The sequence below is a fragment of the Corvus cornix genome, chromosome 11 (assembly GCF_000738735.6).
Source record: "Corvus cornix cornix isolate S_Up_H32 chromosome 11, ASM73873v5, whole genome shotgun sequence".
NCBI lineage: Eukaryota > Metazoa > Chordata > Aves > Passeriformes > Corvidae > Corvus > Corvus cornix.
Window position 1 is genome coordinate 14,210,216 of NC_046341.1, and position 23,669 is coordinate 14,233,884.

The following is a 23,669-nucleotide window of genomic DNA, read 5'->3' on the forward strand; positions in this document are numbered from 1 at the left end:
GCCCTTGTGATCCCTGTGTTCTTCTCTTACACTATTCTGATAGTTGTAGGTTTCTGGGGGTTCTGGGGTCCAGTCGGGACGACCGGACGTAGACGGTGACGGATGGAGACGAGAGATCTCTATAGGCAGGTCTTGGGACACAGTCGGTTTATTGTAAAGGGCGTGGGTATTGGGGCACTGCTCAGAGCTGCTAGACTCAGCTCTGAGCAGGCCCAAGAGAGCAAGAGAGTGAACGGGTGAGAGAGAGAGAGAGGGTGTAAGAGCAAGAGTAGAAGTGGAAGAGAGAAGTATGAGAAGAGAAGTAGAAGTGAAGAGAGAATGAGAAGTGTCTGAAGTCCTGGTTACAATACAATAAATCATCTTCTGTACTGAATATTCTAATTGTCACTAACCAATCTAATACAAGATACAAATCCTATAGCATTTACATACAGCCTATAAGAGTTCTTATATTACCATAGAGTGTTACATCTTAACTTCTAAAAACTACTCTTTGGACCCCTTCTGCTGAGCTAGTAGGGTCTGCTCTGACCCTTGGACCTGCTTGCAAGCAGAGGGTATTGTTCTATCAAGGGGGATTACTTCAGTCGGCCATACCATTGTTTTCTAGTTGTTTAGTAACTAAGACCTGGTATTTCAAAAGTGGCTTTCATTTCGATGTTGCCTGTAGTTTTCATATTCCCAAAATCTTTTGTCAGGCAATCATATTTCCAAGGCTTTCCTGTTTCATCTTCCCCAACAGATAGTGAACCATATATTAAAAATATTGCTCTCCTTGGTATCCTTTAAGGGAGCACAAATGTTTATTCTTCACTTATATTTCATCCTGTGTGGGGAACCTGTGTGCTTAAGGGCAAGAAAGTCTTGACTTGGATACCAGATATGTTTAAATTTATTGTCCAGGCTTATAAAAGAGGTGTCTGGAAAGAAATTGCTTTTATTCTGTTCATCTTAATCTCAGACTGGATTTCCTTCCTACTAAATCAGAACTTTTATTGACTTAAAATGTCAAAATCTGCTTTAGGTTTATTTAGCAGATCACCACTATTCTGTATACTTATGTTTACAGTTTAATACATGAAATAAGGAAATATGTTAATGCATTTTTAAATTAATGTCCAGCACACTTTGAATCTCTTCTGTAGTGTTGTGGTGATCCTCCATCAGATGGTGCTATTAGGATTTAAGATAAATACTTAGCCTGGTTTTGGCTTATGAAAACTGTCAGCTCTTCATCCTGTTTGTCATTTTTTATTTTAATTTAATTAGTGAAGCTTTATGGGAAGTTTTTATGCTGTTCAAACAGTGAAGAAAGCCATGTGTGATCATATGGTAAGTGTCAAATTCACTACTGATTTGAAAATATGCCTCTCAGCAACTTTTATTAAATGTCGTGGGTGATTCAATAAGTTTTTACCTTAAGTGTCATGAGTTCTGTGAAATCACACACTGTTCTTATCCAAATCAAGGATTCACACAAGTGTTCCTGAAAGCTACTTCTGCTGTTCAGAGCCACATGATATTTGGGTATCCAAATTTCTAATTTGGATGCTAATCATCTCCAAAGCTTTTTTTGTAATGGCCTGTCAGCTGCCTTCGGGGTGTTTTTTTTTTTCCCCCACAGGGAATCAAATTTTTAAGGCACTGTAGTAATTCTAGAAATATGGTCCTAAATTATTTAATAATGCCATCAAATTAGTTCTTTCATTTTCTTCAAGGTTGTTGATGATGAAATTTGGCTGGGATGTGCACGTAAGCCATGGAAATGCAGTGAGAAATAACTCTGCTTCAAAAAGATTTCCCAAATGTCTGTAAATACTTAAATATTGGTAGGAGCAGGGATGCAGTTGTCAAATTTGACTTTTTACTCTGGGTAATTCAAATATTTTAACTTGTAACAATCCAATTCTCAAATTTGCCCAGTTTAAACAGATAAATCTCAAGCAAACATAATTCAGGCAGTGTCTTATTTATGCAGTTCCTCCACAACTACTGCTCTGAACACCGCTGCTATTGTGTGCCTGGGAATCCTGGAAAGCTTCTAGTGTTACTTTTTCCTATTATATGGATTTTAGGCCCAGCAAATGCTTTTATATTAACCATGATCAGGGCTCCTGGTGCAAATACCTGTTCAAAAAAGGCCATGTAATACTTCCATTTCAGCCATCTCTCTGATATTAAAAAAAAAAAACAGGGAAGAGTTTCTATAAGGTTCTTGAAAATCATGATAGCCATTCCTTAAACTAGTTCTAGCTGGTTCACATTTCACTGAAGTGGTACTTATCTAACATGATAGGTTGCTAAACTAAAACCAATTTGACCTTGCTCAAAGAAGTCAATCTAGAACATTCAAAGTTTCTTATTTATACAGCTCTGTAACGATTTGCTTTTCCTCTGGTAGTTTTTGGCACAGAAATATTTTTCTTCTTTCCTATTAGAACATAAAGATACAGAAGAAATTACTTTACATGATGTGAATGCTTAGAAGCACATTTTAATTGCATCTGATATTGCTTGAGATACTAATTACTGTTACAGCCAGATACTAAATAGTGTTAGAGCTTTTGACTGATTTTTCAGTGATTAAAGGGAAACATTCAAAATGTTTCTCATTATTTATTCTTGATTTGGGAAAAAAGGAAAGAATAGTTAAAACACATTCTGATAGTTCTTAAAATGTTGAAAATTTCACAAATGGGGAACAGAAGGTAGCTCTGCAATTTTATTTCTTTCTTGTATCTTCACTTGAGAAATATTGATGGAATAATCATCTAAATCTAAAAGCAGTAAGGCAATAATATCCTAATACATTTTCTTTATGTGTTGTCTTTATTTTTTGTTTTTGTGTTTTGGTTTTTGTTTCTTTGTTTTGTGGTTTTGGTGGGTTTTTTTCAATATTTAAGGATCATGCTTCCACACAACCCCATGTAATTTTGCTGTTCCTGAAGTATGGTTTTTTGAGAGCTTGGGAAATATTGCAGCTGGTAGAAAAAGTGCTAACTTGGGTGGTTAATGCGCACTGTGCAAAGCTCGGCTTAGTCTTGTCAAGGACATATCAAACCCTCAATCCCTCTTTCACAAATTTTGAATGTTGATACACATGTAAAAGATCTTGCATTAAAATATTTCACATTGCAGCTAAATATATGGGAAACAAATAGTAATTTTAATATATGGTTCAACTTAATTAAATTCCTAAAGGATCTAGGAGTGACCTGAGCCTCATTTTCAGAAATCTAGGAAACTTGTGTATTGATAAATCATGAATTACTGTGTCTGTATAGAGGAGCTGTGGGAGAAGTGAAACGTCTTTCCCAAAGTCATGCCCACAGACTTTGGCCAGTGCTGTATTTCCCCACTCCTTTGGGTGTGTTGTCATCATCTCCTTGCAGACAGTATTAAAATGAGTTGTTTCCAGAACAGCAGTACAGGATAAATGGAAAAAAAGCTGAAATCCAGCAATTTATTTATCACATCAATTTGTCAAGTGATGTGAGTCATGAGAAGTATGGTGATGCTAATGAGCAGATTTCAGGTCTCTGCCAGCCATATTCTGTGGAGGTGATTTTTGGTAGCATCCACTATTATGAGGTTGTGAGTGTCTTTAGACCTGGCTGCACTGCATGGCTGCACTAATCTGCTGTAAACAGTAGGATTTAAATGGGTCATTAAAAGGCATTTCTCTGATAGTGCTCTGCTATCAAAAGAATATATTTTGATGGTGTTCAGTGCTCTCCTTGCTGGACAAATTAAAATTCTTGTCTAGAGATCAAGAGGTGTATCTTAGATTAATATCTTAGAGAAGGAAGAACATATTATCATCTTCCACAGTCTAATGCCTTTATCTGAGCCGGCAGTTCATGATGCTGTGAACTGCTAAATCCAAGTGACCTTTCCCAGTGATATTCACAGCAAGTGGCAAGAATAACAAGTACACACACAAGGCTGCTCTGAAACTCTCCCTTCCTCCCTGTTTATATTATTGCTTCATTATATTTAAAGATTTCTTGCAGACAATGGCTGCCACCAATATTGCTGCAGTAACAATCTGATGACTGGGATCTCACCACTGGATGCAATTTCATTGGAGTTAAAAAGACAGAAAAAAGGCTGTCTTTGCCCTATTACGGGAAGATGCCCCTTTTCATATTCCACTGGGATAAATTCATATTGTATTGCCACAGTGGGCACACTCTATTAATACTTTATAAAGTCATTCCCTGGGAGGATATTTTGGCAGAATTTCATTTTGCAACTGCTAGTTCAGTTTCAGTCATATTAATTCATTTCTTTGAGTTCTGGTCCATGTGGTTTTTTGCTGCATCCATATAATCAAAGATAATCCTGAGAACAATTGCCACTGAATCACCAGGTCTGTTCTTAGATAAAATCATATAGATTTTCAAAACCTCTTATCCTTGGCTGAAATGGATTGATATGAATTAGTGGTATAAAATGAATTTTTTAATGTAAAGTGACTCCTGCTTTTATTTAGCTTCTCTGCTTATTTAGATGGAAAAGTGAATTAGCAGTGTGATTTTTTTAAAATGGGATTAGGTATTCCAGTTTGGTGAATGCTGATATCTATTTCATTTATGCTCCACTTTTGTTTTTGCGGGATGAAGCAACTCAGAAACGCTTTATTAATGTGACACTGCTTCTGTGCTAGTGTTTGGCAATATCATCAGTGATTACTTGGTCTGTCTGGCTTTCATAGGAATTTACATAAAGCAGAAAACTTTATTATTACACTAACCCGAGTAAATTCAATTACTTTGATATTTGTAGTCTTGTTTCTGTGCAGACTTTCTGAACAAAAAGTCTGATAGTCTCATGGTTTTAGAGCTAACATGTCTAGTGAAAATTAAAACCTTCCTAGATGACTTCTACGGTAAATTTATAGAGGCTGTTATTAAAACAATTTCAGCAAGTGATAAACCAGCAGTAACACACCACACTTGCCAGTTGTTGAACTCAAGCCTTATGAATTGCAGAGTTAATCCAGTGGCATCTGAAGGAGGAGCAATGATCACAAAGATGTATTTTCCTCCAAGCATTCTGCCAAATTGTCCGTAGGTTTGATTGTTGTATCTTATTATTCCTCTTTCCATGGGAAGTTCTGACAGTTGGAGATTGTGACCTGACGTAATCTATGGAGTCACAAAGCTGTGATCCCCTGATAAGGCACCAAAAACTGTATGAAATAAGCCCCGAGGCCAAGTACTGCCCTTGGTACGTGCCTGACTGTGCCTTTTTAAGAGCCCAAAGTAGCTAATCCAGTATTTTCCCTCTGGACCTAAGAGATGGCTTTATAATCCAAGTTGTGAATTGGCAGTCTGGCATTCAGGCTCACAGGGAAAAGTCAACTTCATTGGTTTCTTCCTGGTTTGCCAACACACAATACAATATATGTACTAGAGTCAAAGTGCTAAAAGTGCAGCCTGTTGATACTACTGCAATAATCTCTTAATATTGGCTGTTATAATGCAGTGACCTTTATTCACAGACATAAGCAAAGTAGTGGTAAAGACTCAAAATCCTGTTTTTCACTCCAGTCTGTCTGACTTTTTGACCACTGGTGAACTCTAAGAATAAAAAGATTGGAATAACTTCCAGTTCTCACTCTCTTTTTCATCCTATAACTATATTGAAAAAAATTGCCAGCATTTCAAGGTCCAAACTTGAGGGAAAAAGTTACCACAAGACAGTGTTTTGTTTTTTTGGATAAAAACCTCAACACAACCCATTGAAATTCAGTAGAATTTTACTTCTTTCAATCTTTGATTATGGTATTTTTTTACATCCTCTCTCCATTTCTGAACTAAAACGTGTAGGGGTAAACCACTAAAAGTAGGAGTCAGTGCTAATTCTGAACTTAGACTTTTAAAATTCCATAATGTGTTGAATTTAATAGAATTCTTGTTTTGAGTATTGTAATATTTTTGGGGAAAAATGTACAGAAGAATATGTAAGTTTTTCACTCAGCTGTATTTTCAGTCCTTTAAAAAAAGATTTTACCTGCAACTATTTAAAATTTGAATGTTGTCCATCTGTGCATTGTTGTTGATTGCACACTTCTGAAAATGCAACAAACCCTTATGAGAAACATTTTCCTGAGCTTGCCCAAGGAGTTAGAATAATGGCTACAGCTGAAGGAAACACTCAGGTGTTTAATTCATGCGATATTTTGGTATAATTCTGAGGGTATGTTCCAGACTCTATAGCCACATAAAATTTAATGTTCTTCATTCCTTTCCTCCTGCAATTCCCAGTAAACTTGCCTGTATTGTTAATGAAGAAGATAACTTACACAAGAGTATCTTTCAGACAATTCTCTGGGGTGTGCTCAATTTGAAAGAAATCTTCTCTGCTCTGTGCTGACAGACTTTTCTATTTATCAAGACAGTCTGACAGGGGTGACCCATCAGTACAAGAACTGGTCACATTCACTTTTTGCTGAATATCTCAGAGAATGTCATTTTAGTAAGCTGGCACAAATCCCTTAGGGAATAAAGACAGCTATCATAAAAATCTGCATGGAAAGAGATTTTTGTTTTGTTACTGAGATGGTTCTGAGATCATCTGACCTTCTTGTTTCAGAATTTGTCACTTGTTTGAGAAGTGTCATATTGTTAATCACTCATGTCCTGAAATGGTGGCAAAATTGGAAGTACAAGAGTCCAGCTCAGCCAGTCCCTGGCAACAGCTGCAGGTGGTGGTAGTGACTGCAGGGTCAACATAAACAGTGTCTGAACTTAGGCTGAATTCAGACTCCACTGAGGGGAAGGGAATATGGAACTTTAAACCAGGGATGATCTTTGAGCAAAGTGTTTAATAATATTGAGGTTTCAAACAGTAAAAATCCTATAACTCTCAAGGATACATTGCTATTTGGTTTGCTTCCTCCCCCAGTCTGGTACCAGCTGATTCTTTTCAATTTCATTTTTCTTTTGGTCTGTTGACCTTGTTAAAACTAAATAAAGCGTTTCTACAGTTTTTGAAAATGTTCAAAAATTATCCAAAGAAAATGAGACTGGTGCATAAAAACCTTTGGTTTTCCCCTTAAAAAGGCAAACACCTTTATGTGTTATGATTGATCTAGTAAGAAGTCATTAAGCTTTCAAGTGTTCCTTATCTACATAACATATTTTAGATATAAAAGCCTTGTTGGAAAATTGCAATTAGACTTTGCTGTTTTTAAGTTGACTGACAGAAACTTGCTCTGTATTAAAGGTGAAGATAAATGAAGGCAAATACTGTATTAATGGCAGTTCAGGGTTTTGTGCAAAGAATTTTTTCTGTGAAAACATACTTTGGACTGTGAGCAAGATCTGCAGATTTTGTCAGTGGCACATGAGTGTGGTGTGGGTCTGTTAATGTAAACCAGGTGAGGTGGCTGTGGCTGGCCCTGGGGTGGAATGCAGGACACTGGATGGAAGCCAAGCGTCCAGGGCTGCTGCTGTCTGTCCTGCTGAGCTCTAAATTGGAGATAAGAGGAGGGATGAAGGCGGAAAATTTCTGGCACGATGACAAAACTGAGACTGAAGTGTACATCTACCTCCATGAAGTCACAAAACAGTAAGTGTATCTTTTCTAGATGAATCAGATATTATAGAGAATTTAATAAAACTTGATAGCATAAGCAGAAGTATGAGCTGAGTCTAATATAAGAGTAACGATCAGTTAAAATTGCTTCCACGTCGAATGACAGTGAAATGTGAAGTGCCTGATTGAGCTTTATGTTCACACAGAGTGCATAGCTGTACCCTGGAGAGGTACAAACCTCGCAGGAGTTTCAAGGTGAGAGACCACAGAAAGCCTGCAGGATGTGATTTGGAAAGAAGAGTGGCCTGTGTGGTGGCTTTTTAATAACTGCATGAATATTTACTTTAGTTTAAATCTCTTTCTTCATTTGGACTCACAGGACACTAAGAACTTGACGTCACGATTAGGATACTCACTTGCTACTGGAAATAGAGAGTTGTATAAGCACAGCTGTTCCACAGGCTGTGGCAGGGTATTTATCCTTAGAGAATTTCAGTTTGGTTTGGGAATTTGAATATGAATTGAGAGTAAGGTGTCAAATGCAGGAAATCCTTCTGAGAGTTTGCTAAAATAGCAGATTAAGAAAAGGTTTGATGAATTTTGCCATGGTGGAATTGACCTTCTTGCTTTGGTGGGTAGTTGAGTAGTTTAAGCACCGAGGGGAGTCTGCACATTGCATCCTTTCAATGATCCAGCACCATGAAATCTGGGGAAAAGAAATCATGCCAAAGTACACAAGTCTCTTCTCAGAGAACTCACAGACCTGAAATGGAAACCAGCCGTGCTGGGAGCAGAGGGAATGAGAAACACTTAAGTAATAGAAATTTAATTACCTTGAATTTTCCTCATAAACAGATCAGAATTAGACCACACCTCAGTGTACTTACTGGTCTGCAGTTATCTTTAATTAGCAAATACTCTAATGATTTTTATTCCCAGGGAATTCTATATTGTCAGACTATTTTTTTTTTCTTTGTGAAAACATTGAGAGGTAGGCTTTAGGAGTGGGCGGCTTTCTTCTCTTTGATAATAATTTAATGTTCTCTTTCATCACACATATCCTGAATTATATAGATAGTTTACACATTTAGGTCTCTTTAGTTTTAGATGTTCAGTACTCATGTATTAATTTTTTAGGGACTTATTTTTTTTTATTAAATTGCTTGTAAATTGCAGTACAGATATACAAGTGTAAATATATATATTTAACTGTGTCAGGGAAAGTTATCTTCATGTAGTAATAAAAGCTATTCAATTGCATTCTATATTCTGATCTGTAACATGAGATTGATTCATCTGTACCATTTTCTATGCTCAGTATTATCCCTGTCACTAAATAAGTAATCCGATTTTTAATTATCTGTAATATTATGTGAGTTATGGAAGATACTTCTCAACATATAGAACCATTGCAGTGCTCAATCAATAAGTCATTCCATATACGATGAGCTGAATAATTTTCTTCTGTGAGGAGTTTAAATTCTGTTTCTGCTCTTCCATTTATTGTACATTTGCCTAAGTTTTTTTCTTTAAAATCTGAGTTTCTAATTTAAGTTTCTTAAGTGCCCCACCCCAGTTTTCCTTCAGAGTATGTTTGAAATATGATCAATCTCATCTGTATATGCTGGTAAAAATTCTGTGCAGATAAATCAGGTTTGCAAAGGAGAACATTATTCCATTATCAAATAAATCACACAGTTTATGAGTCTTTTTAGTGCACTGCCAGAAGTTATTTACTAAAAGATCATGAAATACAGATGGTATTTCACCCAGAGTCATAGATACCTGCACAGGTCAAATATTTTAGTGCATAACTACAGCACAAAACAAGAAAATCTGAAGGCCAAATCTAATAGTTCTTTGGTATTTCACACATAAATAGAGCTTTTTATATTTGCTCCAAGATTAATTCTTCTTGGTATCTCTATAGTTTATAAATGAATATGTAATTGTGCTTTCATTCAGAAAATCCCACAATTGTTTTGGTATGAGCCCAGCTGGGGTCAGTGTTGGTGGTGCAGGTTTGGTGCTGACTGTCACGAATGGCTCTGCTCCCTTTTCAGGGTTTGCGCAAGTAAGCACAGAGGAGGGCACGGAACAGCTGCACAAAACTCAAACCCATTCGTTAACAAACACCCCAATCCTGGCATCAGGGGTTGAGGTGAAGTCTCGTGATTCAGCAAAACCCCTCCATGCTAAGTACAGAAAAACAAAGTACAAAAATAAACACCTTAGGTGCGTACATAAAGTTCCAATATTTCTGTTAAGGTACTATGGAATCTAGTTACCATTGGAGTTTCACATCCATGACTTCAGTTCCAAAAGTTGTGATGGACTTGAGTAATTTAGTGGCTGTTGCATCCAGGGTTTCATTCCTTGTCATACTATGCAGGGTGCTGTCACCCTGCTTGGTTTATTTTCAGTCCAGTAAGATAATGTAAATTCTTTTCTAGATTAAAGAGAGTTTTCTTTGGTTCACACTTGTGGATCACATACTACAGTACTGTTCTACATTTTTGGCATCTGAGCTTTAATACAATCCAACAAGGCATGAGCAGGGTGGCCACTGGTATTTGTGAGTCCTCTGCATAAGGTCTGGAACTTCAAGCAGGCAACTTAAGAAAGATCAGTGTGTTTTCCTTTGGTGATGGAGCTCATTACTTCAGACTAACACAGGCAGAGATTAAAATAGTCTAGATCAGCAGTGATGGTGCTCATGGCCTGGGAGATTTTCAGCTGCATGCTGGAGTTCAGATCCAAAAGGACTAAACTCATCCCATCAATTTAAGGATATGTTGTGAGAGGCCAAAGAAGCATCACAGAGCTTTGACTTGCCTTGTACTTACTGCTATTTAAGACACAAACCAATATATTTTGTAAGCATGTTTTGATGCTCACCTAAAATAATCTGCAGAACCCTGAAAAACTATACCAGGACTTGCTAGCAGCAGTGTATCTTGATTCACATTTTTATAAAGAAATATTTCAGCTTGTGCCGGTTTGCCATAAATGGATGAAACAAAAGGATAACACTTATCAATAAAGCAGAATGAGATAGATTTACAAACCTTTGCCAGTAATTTTAGGATGACTCCTCTGAGTTCCTCATGAATTGCACTCAGTGAAGTATATGTAAATAATCAATATTTCTGGTGAAGCAGGCAGGTTTACTGATCTAGATCTTTGTAGATTTTGACAAACTGTCCTTAAAAAAATAAAAATAAAAATGTAAGAATCCTCCAATAAACCCATCAGTTTTTAAAGTATGAATTGCTTAGCTTTCACATTTCAAATCAACTGTTAATTTGAAACTGTTGTTTTATTATGCAGCATACTGAAATACTAAAAATTGGTCACATTTGGAGTGAACATTTGTTTGGTACTGGCAATTTTGGTATGTTTGAAAAGCTAATGAACTGGGAAATTATGCCTTTATGTTCAAAATGATTTTTGAGTACCCTGTCATGTAAAAACAACTTTAATTTTGTATTCCATCCACTGCTTCCCAATTCCAAAAAAATTCTTATATAGCCATTTCTCAGGCTATTCAGCATGCCAGGAGACAGATCATCTTATTACTGGTGAAGAAAAGCAGTAGGTTTTCTTCCAGTATTTATAGGGTATTTAATATAGAGCAAATAGCGATCACTTCTTTCAAAGAGCCAGTTTATCATGCATTTAATATCTAATACACGTGTATGAGGAAAATATGATTATTTTGGCACAAACATTTTTACAATATATTCATATATTTGTATTTTAACTGTCAATAAATATGCAATAAGACAGAGAAAGAAACACTCAGAGCTGTGACTGTGTGCGCAAAAATGCACGTGCTGCCATGTCAGCCTCAAAACTGAGAGTGGAGTATTTCCTGATGCTTGGTCCCATGAACTGCCAGATGATGTGAATGTGGATTTGTAATCTATTTGAATAGATATGACAGAGGAGTATGTCTTAAGGAGTGGCAGCACTTTAGCTTTGAAATAGATGCTTATAAACTAATGCTATTCCAGGTATTCCTGAGAATACTCTTCTTGCAATTATAGACCCAGTGTCAAATAACAACCAAAAGGTTTTTATTTTTACCTTTTCCAGCATTATAGACTCGACTAGACATTAATTGCAAATGCACACTTGACCTTCCATGGAGCTCCTTATCATCTGATCAACTGAAACCTTTTCTCTCTGGGCATCTGGACCCAAGAGTGATAAAACCTTTGCTTTTTCTGACTCAAAATACAGTCAGTTCATTTCTAGGCTGTCTGTTCTGTTAATAAACCACCAGGATAGACATGATTTCATTCTCCATGGATGAAGGAGCAGACTGTAACTGCGAGGCAAGAGGTGAATGAGGAATGGAGAACAGAACTAGAACAGACAATCCTGGCAGTATGCAACAGAAAAGAGTGATATGTTGGAAAGGATGATACTAGTGTGGACTTGTAATGGGAAAGCTCTTAAAAATGTTCTGCCTTCCACAGAAATCAAATTATATCCAAAAATGGTGGTTGAATCTATGGCAAATGGACTTTGGAAGCCAGTTCTGTCTCTGACCTGCAAGACTCCCACAAAAGGAGCATTCAGTTTTATTTTCACAGAGTCCACTGTCATTAGAGAACTCGCTTTTTCTTTCCATCTTCTCCATATTACTTACTGTGTCTGATTTTCTAAATGTATTTTTCCCTTTTTACCTGTACTGATTACCAGCATTTTCTTTTGTTCATGTAGCAGCAATTTACTCTGCCCATTTCTAAGGAAAAAAGTAACCCAAGAAGGCTGCATAATGCAAGTATCAGATTTATTGAAATATTTCAGTCCAACATGTCAGGAAATTGTGGTGGCTAGCAATACCTTGAAATTAAGTAATAGAGAATAATGAATGAACTATGATTCAATGAATTCTAGAAGAAAAAAATATTGACGCTTGAGAAACAATACAATGATGCTCAAATGTCATATGTGTCAAAAAACTGCTGAAAAATGAGAAGCTTCGAGCTGAAGCTCTAAAAAAAAAAATCTGTAAGACAAGAGTTTAGGTTAGTTTCCTGACCATTCATTGGAAGAGGAGAAAACTTGAATAAGAAGTTAACTTGAATAAGAAGTTACATTTGTCATAAGAAATATAAACATAAGCCTGCAGTTTTCCTAAAAAACCCCAAACACAAACGATGTGTGGGTGTGAATTACTGAGACAGGCTCTATATTTCATTTACACAGTAATTACAGCTGACAGGTCCCTTTTCTCATTTACTTCCTGGATGGCTCTCCTTTGTGTCTCCCTATCTGTCTCTCTTCTTCCAGTAAATTTCAAAACTTAAGGTAAATGGAGATAACAAGGAAGAATCCCGTTGCAGAATTAAGCATCGTTAGGTGTGATTGTTGTGGCAGCTTCACGCAGAAGATTCCAGTTAGTATTGTATAAATACCAAATGGTAATCAAGGTCAGGTATAGACTGTCAGGACTACAGTGTAATAAATGCACAGGATCAGAAAATTGCTTCATAATGAAAGGATTTATGGCCTTGTTCCAAACCCAGATTCACACCACCAGCAAATTAGAAGAGGGTATTTCAAGAGCATTTTCAATAGGCCAGAGTTATTGAATGCAAAGTGACATGTTTGCAGCGATCTCATTATTTTTCTATTTATTCTAATTTGATAACATACACACTTTTCTGTAAACATCTATACTTCTAAACTTTTCTAATGTTTTCTTTTTTCCTAAAAGTTTGCAGTTTTTTCTTTCTATGTTGGACGATTTTTATTTATTATATAGTGAAAAGTCTTTTTGTGGAAACAGAGGATGCTGAGCCACAAGGGCCACCAAAGATGGATCTCTGGTCAAGACAAGCAAATTCTGACCTGGTGAAGGTAATTTTTTAGGAAGGCGTGGGCCTTTCTGTGTCTGAAGCATTGTGTGGGTGGTATGGAGATGAACTGTGTCTGCATCTAAAGAAATTAATTTACCAGGCATAGTGAACTTGATGAAATTACTCTGAAGTGAGGGAAACCATTGCAAATAGTTCTAAGTCCAGGCATCAGTAATGCAATGACTGGAAAATATCTTAAGTAGAAATACAAAAGGTACACTGGAGACAGAAGTTGCTTTTTCAAACTGATTCAGAATTGAATTCTCAGTTATTGGTGTGAGTGTAATGTTACAGCTTCTGATGGTCTATGTCTTTAAGGACATCTAACCGGTTTCTGTCTCAGGGCTATGCTACTTACAGAACATGCAGCAGGTACCAAGGTAAATAAATTCTACCTAATTACAAATTTACTGTGGCAAAAGAGGAAGGTGTATCTCAAAAAGCAAAATGCAGCTGTTTTTGAAGGTTCTTTGTACATTTTCCTCTTTATTTTCCCTAAAAAATTAATTTTAATTTGCGTATCTGATGATCACATGTATCTAGAACAGTCCTCCACAGACTACAAGCAGAAAGTAGAAGGTACCCTCAGCTGACTGGCAGGAACACTGCTGTGCAAAAACTTCCTCTGCTGACTTGTGCTTTAGAGAGAAAATGACTGTAAATTTACTCCACTGACATCGTTGAATGAACTGAGACTTCGTGTAAAGAATCATGAGCCAGCATTCAAGTTAAGTCCAAGGTCAATTCATTTACATTTGGTAATTAAAAAAAGGCATATTGAAATGCTGTGAATCTTGAGGAGGATGTATGAAAGCTCATTTATCAGGCTATTATGACGAATATTTTATGCTATTAATGACTTTCTTTCAGACATGCTTATGCACTCACCCTTCATAGCCTCTTAAATGTCTCTACCTTTTAAGTTTGACTCTCTTATGAAAAACATTGCTTAAAATTCCACGATCAACAACATGTGGGTATTCAGTTCTCTGGTGTTCCCATAGGAATCTTTACATATAATGAAACATTATTTAATCTCTTACGTAGGCTTGGGTTAGATGATCCAAGTGTTTATTTTTAGTATTTTATTTAGTTAACCATACTCTTCAAAGATTTAAGCACAAAAAGAATAATATCTTCTTTTTCCCTTTCCTTTTTTCAAGGATATATAACAGAATATGGGTCTGAAGTATTTACTTACAATTTTCTGCACATTTTTCTTTTAAAAATCTTCTCCAGTACTGAGACATAGGAGCTATGTGGGGAAAAGAATCACAATTTGCACTTACAGCAAGCTTAAAGTCCTCTGCCAGTGGGTGGATATTAGCCCTTTCCCTAAACTTTGAAGTCTCAGTGGTTATACTGCTCATCATTATCATGTTCTTTTAAAAGAAGTAGGTTATTAGAATATGTTAATATTTTGTGAATTCACAGACAGCAAAGGAATGTCTAAGCTGGAGTCCAGAGTGTGCATTTTTCTTGAGCAATCTTTATGGCTTGGCTTCAGGGGCCCTCTTCTCTCACTAGAGGCATCAAAGTGTTTCCTGTCCCGAGAACTTCGCGGTATCATGGTAAGAAAAATTTCATTCTCATCCTCATTTCAGTACTGCTAAGGAGATGGTTAATGAAGAGTTCCAGAAAACCTGGAAGTATTTTGAATATCACAGGTGGGTTTTGAGTTAGCAATACCCCACTGAAAGTGTTAATGTATACATTTCAATTAGTTTTAAAAACATGTACATGATCAGATGGCTGCATCTTTGCTCACTCTGTGCATATATACACTAAATTGTTTAAAACTCTGCAGCTCAAGCTTTCTGAGGATGTCCAGTCCTTATAATTTTTACAGTACACCTAGAAATATTTCTGCCTGACCACTATTAAACAATGCTGCCTGTGTCATTCCTTTTCCCCTCCATGTATAGCTCTGCTTGCAAAACAGTTTCAGCTGTGTTTGACAAAATATGAAAGTCTCAAAAATATGAAGCAGCACATTTACGTCCCAGCAGCACCATGGGGTGCTAGAAAGTATTTCCTTGATATGGCAGCAACCTAAAGGTGATGGATGTGAATTTTGCCAAGCCTGGCAGCTTACAAGTATGATTAGCAGCAGGTAATTCCTGCATAACTTCAGAAAATGCACATTAGTAAAAGATAAGTTGAATTTCCCATCCATGGAGATAAGTTTCAGCTGGTGTTCTTGCATAACCAGGGAAGCTGTGTCCCACTCTAGGTTTGGATTCTGTGGGGACTGAGAAAACAGGAGTTTAGGATGTGACTTCCCCATAACCCAGCTAAATATGCTGTGAGACCCAGGAAAGCCCATGGTTTGTTTTGGAACAGCAGTTTAATTTTATTTTTCTGAGCTTTATCTATGTTCTCCTTGAGATTCCTTTTTTTACCTGTGCTGCCATTTGTTGATATCACCTTTCACAGCTTCCCTCATCCTGTTAAGTTATGCTATTTGATGTTTTAAAAATACTCTGAGTCCAAAAAAAGGAAAAGTAGAAAGTAAAATGGAATAAACATGTCAGTTCAACTTCTTTTCATCTCAGCTGTTTGTCCTGGGTACTGCTGGACACCCAGCCTAGAGTTCCAGAAAGCTATGCAACCCCAGATTAGGGCAATTTTCAACATATCTGTATTTTAGACTTAGGTGATGATCCTGGCTGACAAATATATATACAGCAAAACAGATGAGGCATAAACATCATGCAGAGAAAATCCCATTCAATCATTAGTAATGGTGGCTTAATCATGCCTGACCACTGTTAGTGCTTGCAGCGTACTAAGGGCTGCAAGGGCATTAAACAGGTTCTTAGCTAGGTCAGCTTGCATATATTCTCTAGATCTTTGATAGAGATGGAAGCACACAGGGAATGTTTTTGTAATACCAAATCTATTTTTTTAAAAACACCATTAATTATTTGTCTAATATAAATCTAAAAACTTTGTCACTACAGTATGGACAAATGGGTTTGTGCATGGGAATATAGTTTTATTTTAAAGTTTAAGTCAAATGTTTACCTCAGAGGATCAGAAAAAAAGTTTCTGGCCTGGAAAAGTATAGAAACATCTAGTAGGTTGTATTTGCTTGGAATGTTACTGTTCTCTTAGGAGGCCGGATTTTGATGGTATCAGTACTGACCTTAATTACTCTTGTGATATGAAACTGTTTTTAACAAATTTTCATTCATCATTATAAGGAATTATCTTCCTTCCCCTACAGATCATTCAAGATAAAATGGAATCCAGTTATTTTGCAGTATAACAAATGTTCTAAGTATATCACTTAGTGCCAGGTGTTAAACAACCTTAAGCACCTTAATTACTTCAGCTGTTCTCAGATGCTGCTCCCAGGAAATGTACCTTGAGAAGAAGATAGAACAGGAATCTCTTACTGAAGGTGAGTACTTTTTGCTTGACCAATGCCCAGATGTTGTATCTGAACTCATAAACATGGACCTGAAGTATCTTCTTTTGTGATTTGATTTCACAAAACTGAACTCTGGTGATATTCTGCTTTCATGTAAATATGGCATGTAGATGCTGAACCAGAAGTAACTTTCATAGAAATTCTGTACCCTGCTTCATCATTCTTCTTATCAAGTTTCACTGGAGAACATAACAGATGTTCTGATTTCTGATGACATTGTACCTTTTCAGCCTCCAAAAAACGTTCACTTGATGAAAATCCATAGGTGTCCAGGTTTCACTTTTTCTACTGCTTGCCTTTTTTTTTTTTTTTTTGATGAGTGAAAATTCAATATCTTACTCCAAAAGTGAAAAGTAACTTTTTACAATATCTGCACTTAGAAATGTAATTCAAGTAAGAAAGTTTGGCAGTACAGCAGCTCTTACAAAAGAAAAGAAACGAGATTGAATTACCAGAGAAAGAAATGGGGACATTTCACTGAACCGGGTCCAAACAATGTGTTGGTGTTGCTCTTCCCAGGCTTTGTTGTGTTTATATTATGGGATAGCTTTTGCAGCCATCAAGGAATAAAAGTGCCACCAAACACTATAACCCAGTCAGGGTTTCAGCTGAGCTAAACTTTGCCTATTCTTTCTCTGCAGTTAGGAGAACATCTTCAAGGCCAGGCTGGATGGGGCTCTGAGCAGCCTGTTCTAGTGGAAGGTGTCCCTGCCCAAGGAGGGTTGGAATGAGATGATCTTCAAGGTCCCTTCCAGCCCAAGCTATTCTATGATTCTATGAAAACTTGCCTCATTTTGAAAGCTGTAATTATAAAACGCTACACAAATGCTTTCAAAAGCAATCTGTAGGAACTGAATCCTTGGCAATTTCTTGTGTAAATCACAGTATGTACTGATTTTGCAATTTATGGTTTAATAGGACTTTCAAGATATTTCAGTTCTCAGTCTGGCATATTTTATATTTAAAATGAAACCTTTTTTTGTGGTTCTCTATCAGATCACCATTGTTTTCTACGTGCATTTTCCACAAAATTCCCTAGAGTTACTTAGACAATACTAAAGGTTTCCTCATTGCAGCAGTTATCCTGTGCTTTATGGCAAAGCTTTCGAAGTCATGACGGGGTAAGCTGGCACTCAACTCCATCTAACATAATGTCATTCATGTTTCTGAAATCTCCTCATTAACATTTTATCTCCACAGAAGCCCTCTTGGAATATTTTGTTTCTCTAAATGTATGGGGCTTATGACTCTTTGTGTAATTCTTCTTTCAGAAGAGTAATTTCTTCTGTTTTGTGTGTGCAAGGAGTATGCATTTGTTTTATCTTCATGATATTAATGAAAGACTGGAAGATAACTTGCAATTGTTTTCAGTCATTGGAAGTGAACAACAGTTGGTGAACTAAATGTGACATAGTATTTTTGGCAGTATTTTAGAATGTTTTACGCAACTCTGGAAACGTATGTGGCCATTTAATAGCATAAGTGTCAGGGCTTTAGAGCTCCTCGAAGTGTGCGTTACAGAATTCCACTGATAACACTGTGTTTCTGTTGGAAAAAACATCCTTTCTCCAGGGAAGATACAAAGGTTAATTTCTAAGAGTAATGTATTTTTCACGTTTATAGCATATCAACAAACATGTTAATTATAACGTTTTATAATTAACGCTCAGAATGATTTAAATATTTTACTTGGATATATTTCTGTCTTAGGGCTTTTTCTGGACTGCTGATTTGCTGTTCTTTATGAGAGCTTGTAATTGCTGTCTGAGCTGCCTGCCTTGGTTTATGACCTTACAGTGCATCATGGCTGTTCATGTGAGAGATAGAAATAGGTATCCAAATTACCAGTGCTCAATGCCCATTCCCATGATTTTGCTATAAAGTGTAGACTGAAAAGATCTTTTAATTCTGTATAATCACCACTGTAAATTGTTACAGGGTTCCATGGTATTCGCTCACCCTGTTAATGTGCTTCATGTTTTCCTTCAAAAATAAAGAAGAATCCTGGGATCTCTTCATGGGGAATATTGTAGCCCATTCTTATTTGGTTCCCACTGTGGGCTCCTTAAGTATACCCAAGTGACTGACTTCATTTTAAACTCTGTCGGAGCAGCATTTTCCATATAATCTTTTTGACCAGATTTGATCCTAGAGAGCTTTGATGAAGCTACTAATTAGTTTTTTGATTCATCTGTGTTTAGGAAAGAGAGATTTATTATAGTAGCACCCGCTTGTGCCACTGATAATTAAAAGACTGTCAGCATTTTCATTATGTAACTCGTCTTGCAGCAGAGAATCCCTCCCCATCTGACACTTTGGATTATTTGTGAATGACTCTGGCACTCTGAAGGACTTGCCACTTAGGCTAAAATGGACTGAAAACAGCATTCCCATGAACCATTCCAGCCATCACTGCTGTGAGGTAAGCACAGCCTTTCACTTGTCTCTCCTGGAAAAAACAGAAGAAATTGAAAAATCAGGACCAGACCCTCCATATTTGGAATTTGTGTGGGGGGTATTTTTCAAAGTAGGAAACAAATCTGTGCTGCACATAAATTAAAAAACCCAACAAAATAAGAAATAGATTCCCCATTTTTAGAAGTTCAGCCTTGTGTATCTTCTTCATAAATATATAGAAATAATCTGGTTTTGCCTTGAAAGGAATTTTTAAACCCTGAGAGTTTTGTCAATTGCTGGACCCTGCGTTCCTCAATTTTGGCACATGATCTGCTGGCAGCATGTTATATATCTGCTTTTTAAAATCTGATTTTCCAAAATGCACATATGCCCTTTGCTCAGCCTAAGATGTGAGTGCAGTTAATCTGTATTCAATTTAGGGCTGCCCCTGGCTATTCCCATGTGTGAAAAAACTCAGTTCACACAGGGTAGGTGATTCTCCATGGGGTTCAAATCCCACACATTTACCACATTGTATTAGAAAGGAAAACATTTACAGGTTATCTAAAATTATCAGCAATTCTGATTTTGCAGCAATCTACAAAATTGGACTGTGACCTATGAGAATGAAAATCTTTCTTTCTGTAATGAGATATTTTGGTGTTTTTCTGTGCCTTCCTAAAAGCCCAAGGTGAATCCATGTCTCCTCATGTGACTTACTCCAGAAGCAGCTCTCAGTGTTGCAGGCAAGGCTCTAATACACTCCTTTGAAAATTTATGTATGTTTTATAACAAGAAGGTAGAGCACACTCACCTCACAGACAATATAAATTTTACTGCATAACAATAATTCAGTTTCTTTTCTTTTAAAGACTCTTGAAGCAATACATTATTTTTACTTGGCTGTCAGGGCTTTTTATATTTATAAAAGTGAGATGGCAGGGGAGGAAATGGGATTGTATTAGACCTCTACTTGCATTTATGCATTTGTGAAATACCATATGCATGGTTTATAAATTCTGTTAAATCAAATTCCTACCACTTATCACAACATAAATTTATTTTTTATATCTAGTCTCATTGACTTTTCTAAAGGGACTTCTTCTCCCTCTTCGTTTATTTTATAATTTTCTCTATTGATAAATCTGCTGGCAGAAATAGTAGCTTCTCATCAACTTTCTCCATCCTATAAATTATTTTTTTAATAAGCAGCTTTTAATGATCATCTTTAATGGAAACCAAATAGCAATGTTTTATAATTGGGGAAAAAAACCTGAAGCAGTCGCTGTGTGTTCTGTCACACTGCTCCAGCTATGGAGATCTTGGCCTTTGGAGGGCAATGACAACTCTACTGTTTTGAGTTGTAGGAAAACCATAACACATAACACACTTCATGTCAGTGCTTGTCAGAAGGGAGAGAAGGAGAAGCCCTTGCCTTTGGACTAGTAAATTTAAATTGTGAGCCACTCCATTTTCTCATTTGTCTTTCATCTGGAAGATTTGTTTTCTGCTGAGCCACATCAGCTCTTTGGTAAGTCCCTGGATCTTCAGCATAAGAGAGAAAATTGTCTTTTAAATACCTTCTCTGTCTTCCCATTCCCCAGAAAGCAAGCAGGTTTGTTATGGGTGTGTTTAGCCATACAGAGCTTAAAATCAAAGTATGATATTAATGTGTTCTGGAATAATTGTTTTCTTACATTATAAATACAATCTACTAACAAAAGACAATTAGTATTTTCACATTTTTTGAAGAAGTAAAATGCAATTAAAACCACACATGCATTTTCAGTTGCCCAGTACAAAGAAAAATTACCATTTTAATGCAATGTGGCCATCAAATTCAGAGGAGACAGGAGATGACATCTGCAGGAGTCACTTGAGGGAAGTAACGTGTTACAGGCTTGGTGGATTTTAATGTTGTTACTTTTCTTGTTAAAATCCCCTGCTACCACATGGCTGGGCTTAATTAATGGTTTTGAATATTGCTGAACTTCAAAGACTGGGAGGTGCTTTCAGATCTGATATGTAAAAATGAGAAATGATGTTGGAAGTTATTCTCAATCAGATAGAACACACACTTACTGTCTTATTATTGTAGTGTAATATATCATCAAAGAACAGATAAACAAACCTCTTCTGATTAGTTTCCACCTCATTTATCTACTTTGTACAAATTAACTATTGTCCTTGACATCTAGAGGTGAAACAGTCAAATTTGAGTACTTACAGGCAATAATAATGATATTCTGTGTATATAAACTCTTTCCTGGTTTTGCACATCACAAATATTTTTTTAAGTAAGTGGTTTTATTATGTGTGAAATAGTTCATAATCCCACTCTCCTTTCTTCTCGCCTCTTGTAGTTTATTGTCATAGGATAGGAATATACACATGACTTAAGCTACAAAATTGCTTTTGTACAGTAATGAGCTACTTCTGGCCAGAACAAAACATTGGCTAGTCAGGCAAGGCCACATTACCCACTAATGGGGTGGAATGAGGGGCATATTCTATCCAATTTCAACTAGTAGTAGGTATTTTCAGTGGATAAGATGTAATTACTCCCAAAGGTACGGTGAGCCATGCCTGTGGGATATAGAATTATGTCTTGGTGGCTCCAAACTGATGTTTATGTCTTGTCCACCAGGGTGGTGCCACTGGCTGTGTGTCAGAATGGATGCTGAGTGCCCAGCACCCCCTCACAACACTCACCTGCCTCCTCCTACCAGTGCTCTATCTCCAGTACCATTCCAAAAGTCTCTAATTTTTGGAGCACATTTCTTGGGCTGCCTATCTTATGGCCATTAAAGATTGAATTTCCATCTGGTGTTAAAAATTATTTGAAAAAATGCTTATACTGAAATTCAGTGAATTTATCCACCCTTCTGCTTAATGAATTTAAATGTATGATTCTATGCCAAAGTAGTTTAGAATGCACATAATTCCATAATTTACATGGTGCATCTCTGGAAATATGGCCATCTTTGACTCAGAAGACAGTATTGCAAAAACAGCAGAACAGGCATTGCTTTGTGCTAACCAATAATTCCAAGGAAAAGATCATGTACTGGAATGCAGTCCAGAAGCTTAAAGATGTTTCTTTCACCCTGAGTGGGAAGTGGCAAACATGGATTTCAAAGAAATGCTGCCAGCACCAATCCAGAATTGTCAAAATGGATCCTTGAAATACAGTGGTCTGAAAGGGCTGCCCTATGACTTGGAGACTTCAGCATGACCAGATCTGTTTTGGCTTGTACACATTGAGCAAGGGCAGTCACTTTAATTAGTGTGTGAGTCAGAGGATGTAGAAAAATCTAGGACTAGTGTCTTGTGTTAAAACTTGAAGGCTATTGTAAAAACCTTATTTTTGCCAAAATTCTATTTTGGCAGTAAAATGTAATGAGCAGGTACAGATAGGATGTATCTTTTGCATATTCTCTACAACTTCAGAGTATAATTTATGCTTCATTTTATTGAGGCCTGGAGTATGTGTACCTGCACATGCTTATATTGAGCAGAAAAACCAATACTTTCTTTTAGTGGTGTAGAAACTGCTTGAAAGAAGTGTATTTTAGATCTAATCCTTCTTCAAAGTTATTAGGCCTTTTAAAATTAATTAAATGTAAGTTAGATCGAAGATGATACTTATCACAATTTCCTTCACTGTATTTGCCTGTAAAGGCAGATTTGGTTTCACAGGAACTGGTGATTTTTATTACTGTTATCTAGACTTGTTTGTGGGCAGGATTTTTCCTGTGAGAATTGTCCAATTCTTTCTCTGATAGCAATGGGAACGACAATTGGATGTAGAGACCATACTCAGGGTGATGCTCTGCCCCCAAACCAGGCAGGGGCTGTGGGGCTGTGGTTGGTCTGTAGCAGTTCCTCACTGCCCCCCTCTCCTCACACTTTTCCCCTGCTTTAGTGGAAGTCCTGTCCAAACAGCACAGCTCCTTTGGGAACTATCCACCTCCTGTGGCTGCTGTGGGGCTGTCCATGGGCTGAAGTGGGGTGTCTGTTCCACTGTGGTCTCCCCACAGGCTGCAGGGCAATCCCTGCTCTGGCCCCTGGACCTCCTTGTCCACCTCCTTGTCCACCTCCTTGTCCAACCTCGGTGCTCAAAGTTGCCCAGTTCCTCACACAGTTTGTCCTGCTGCTCTTCACACTGCTCCTAATGCTGCTCTTTACACTTTCCCTCCTGTTTTCCCCTCACTGCAGGCAGTTTTGCCCTTTCTCACACACATTCCCACCGTCCCTCTTCCTCATATCGTATTTAAATGTACCTCAGGGAAGATTGAGCACAGATTGACTCTGGGCATTCAACCAAATGATTGATGCTCACTTTAAATTGCTTTGCACTTTATCTCCTCTCATAGATTCTTGACAGTAGTTTAGGACTCACTTGCATTTCTCTTGAG

At 37.1% G+C, this 23,669-nt stretch overlaps 1 long non-coding RNA gene across 1 annotated transcript; it reads left to right on the forward strand.

Annotated features, from left to right (window-relative positions):
* The first annotated feature begins 14,846 nt into the window (after window positions 1-14,846).
* LOC109144254 lies at window positions 14,847-19,263 on the forward strand. The gene is made up of 3 exons (XR_002044900.2): window positions 14,847-14,989; window positions 16,648-16,824; window positions 19,144-19,263. It is a non-coding gene; the product is annotated as an uncharacterized LOC109144254 (long non-coding RNA).
* The last annotated feature ends 4,406 nt before the right edge of the window (window positions 19,264-23,669 follow it).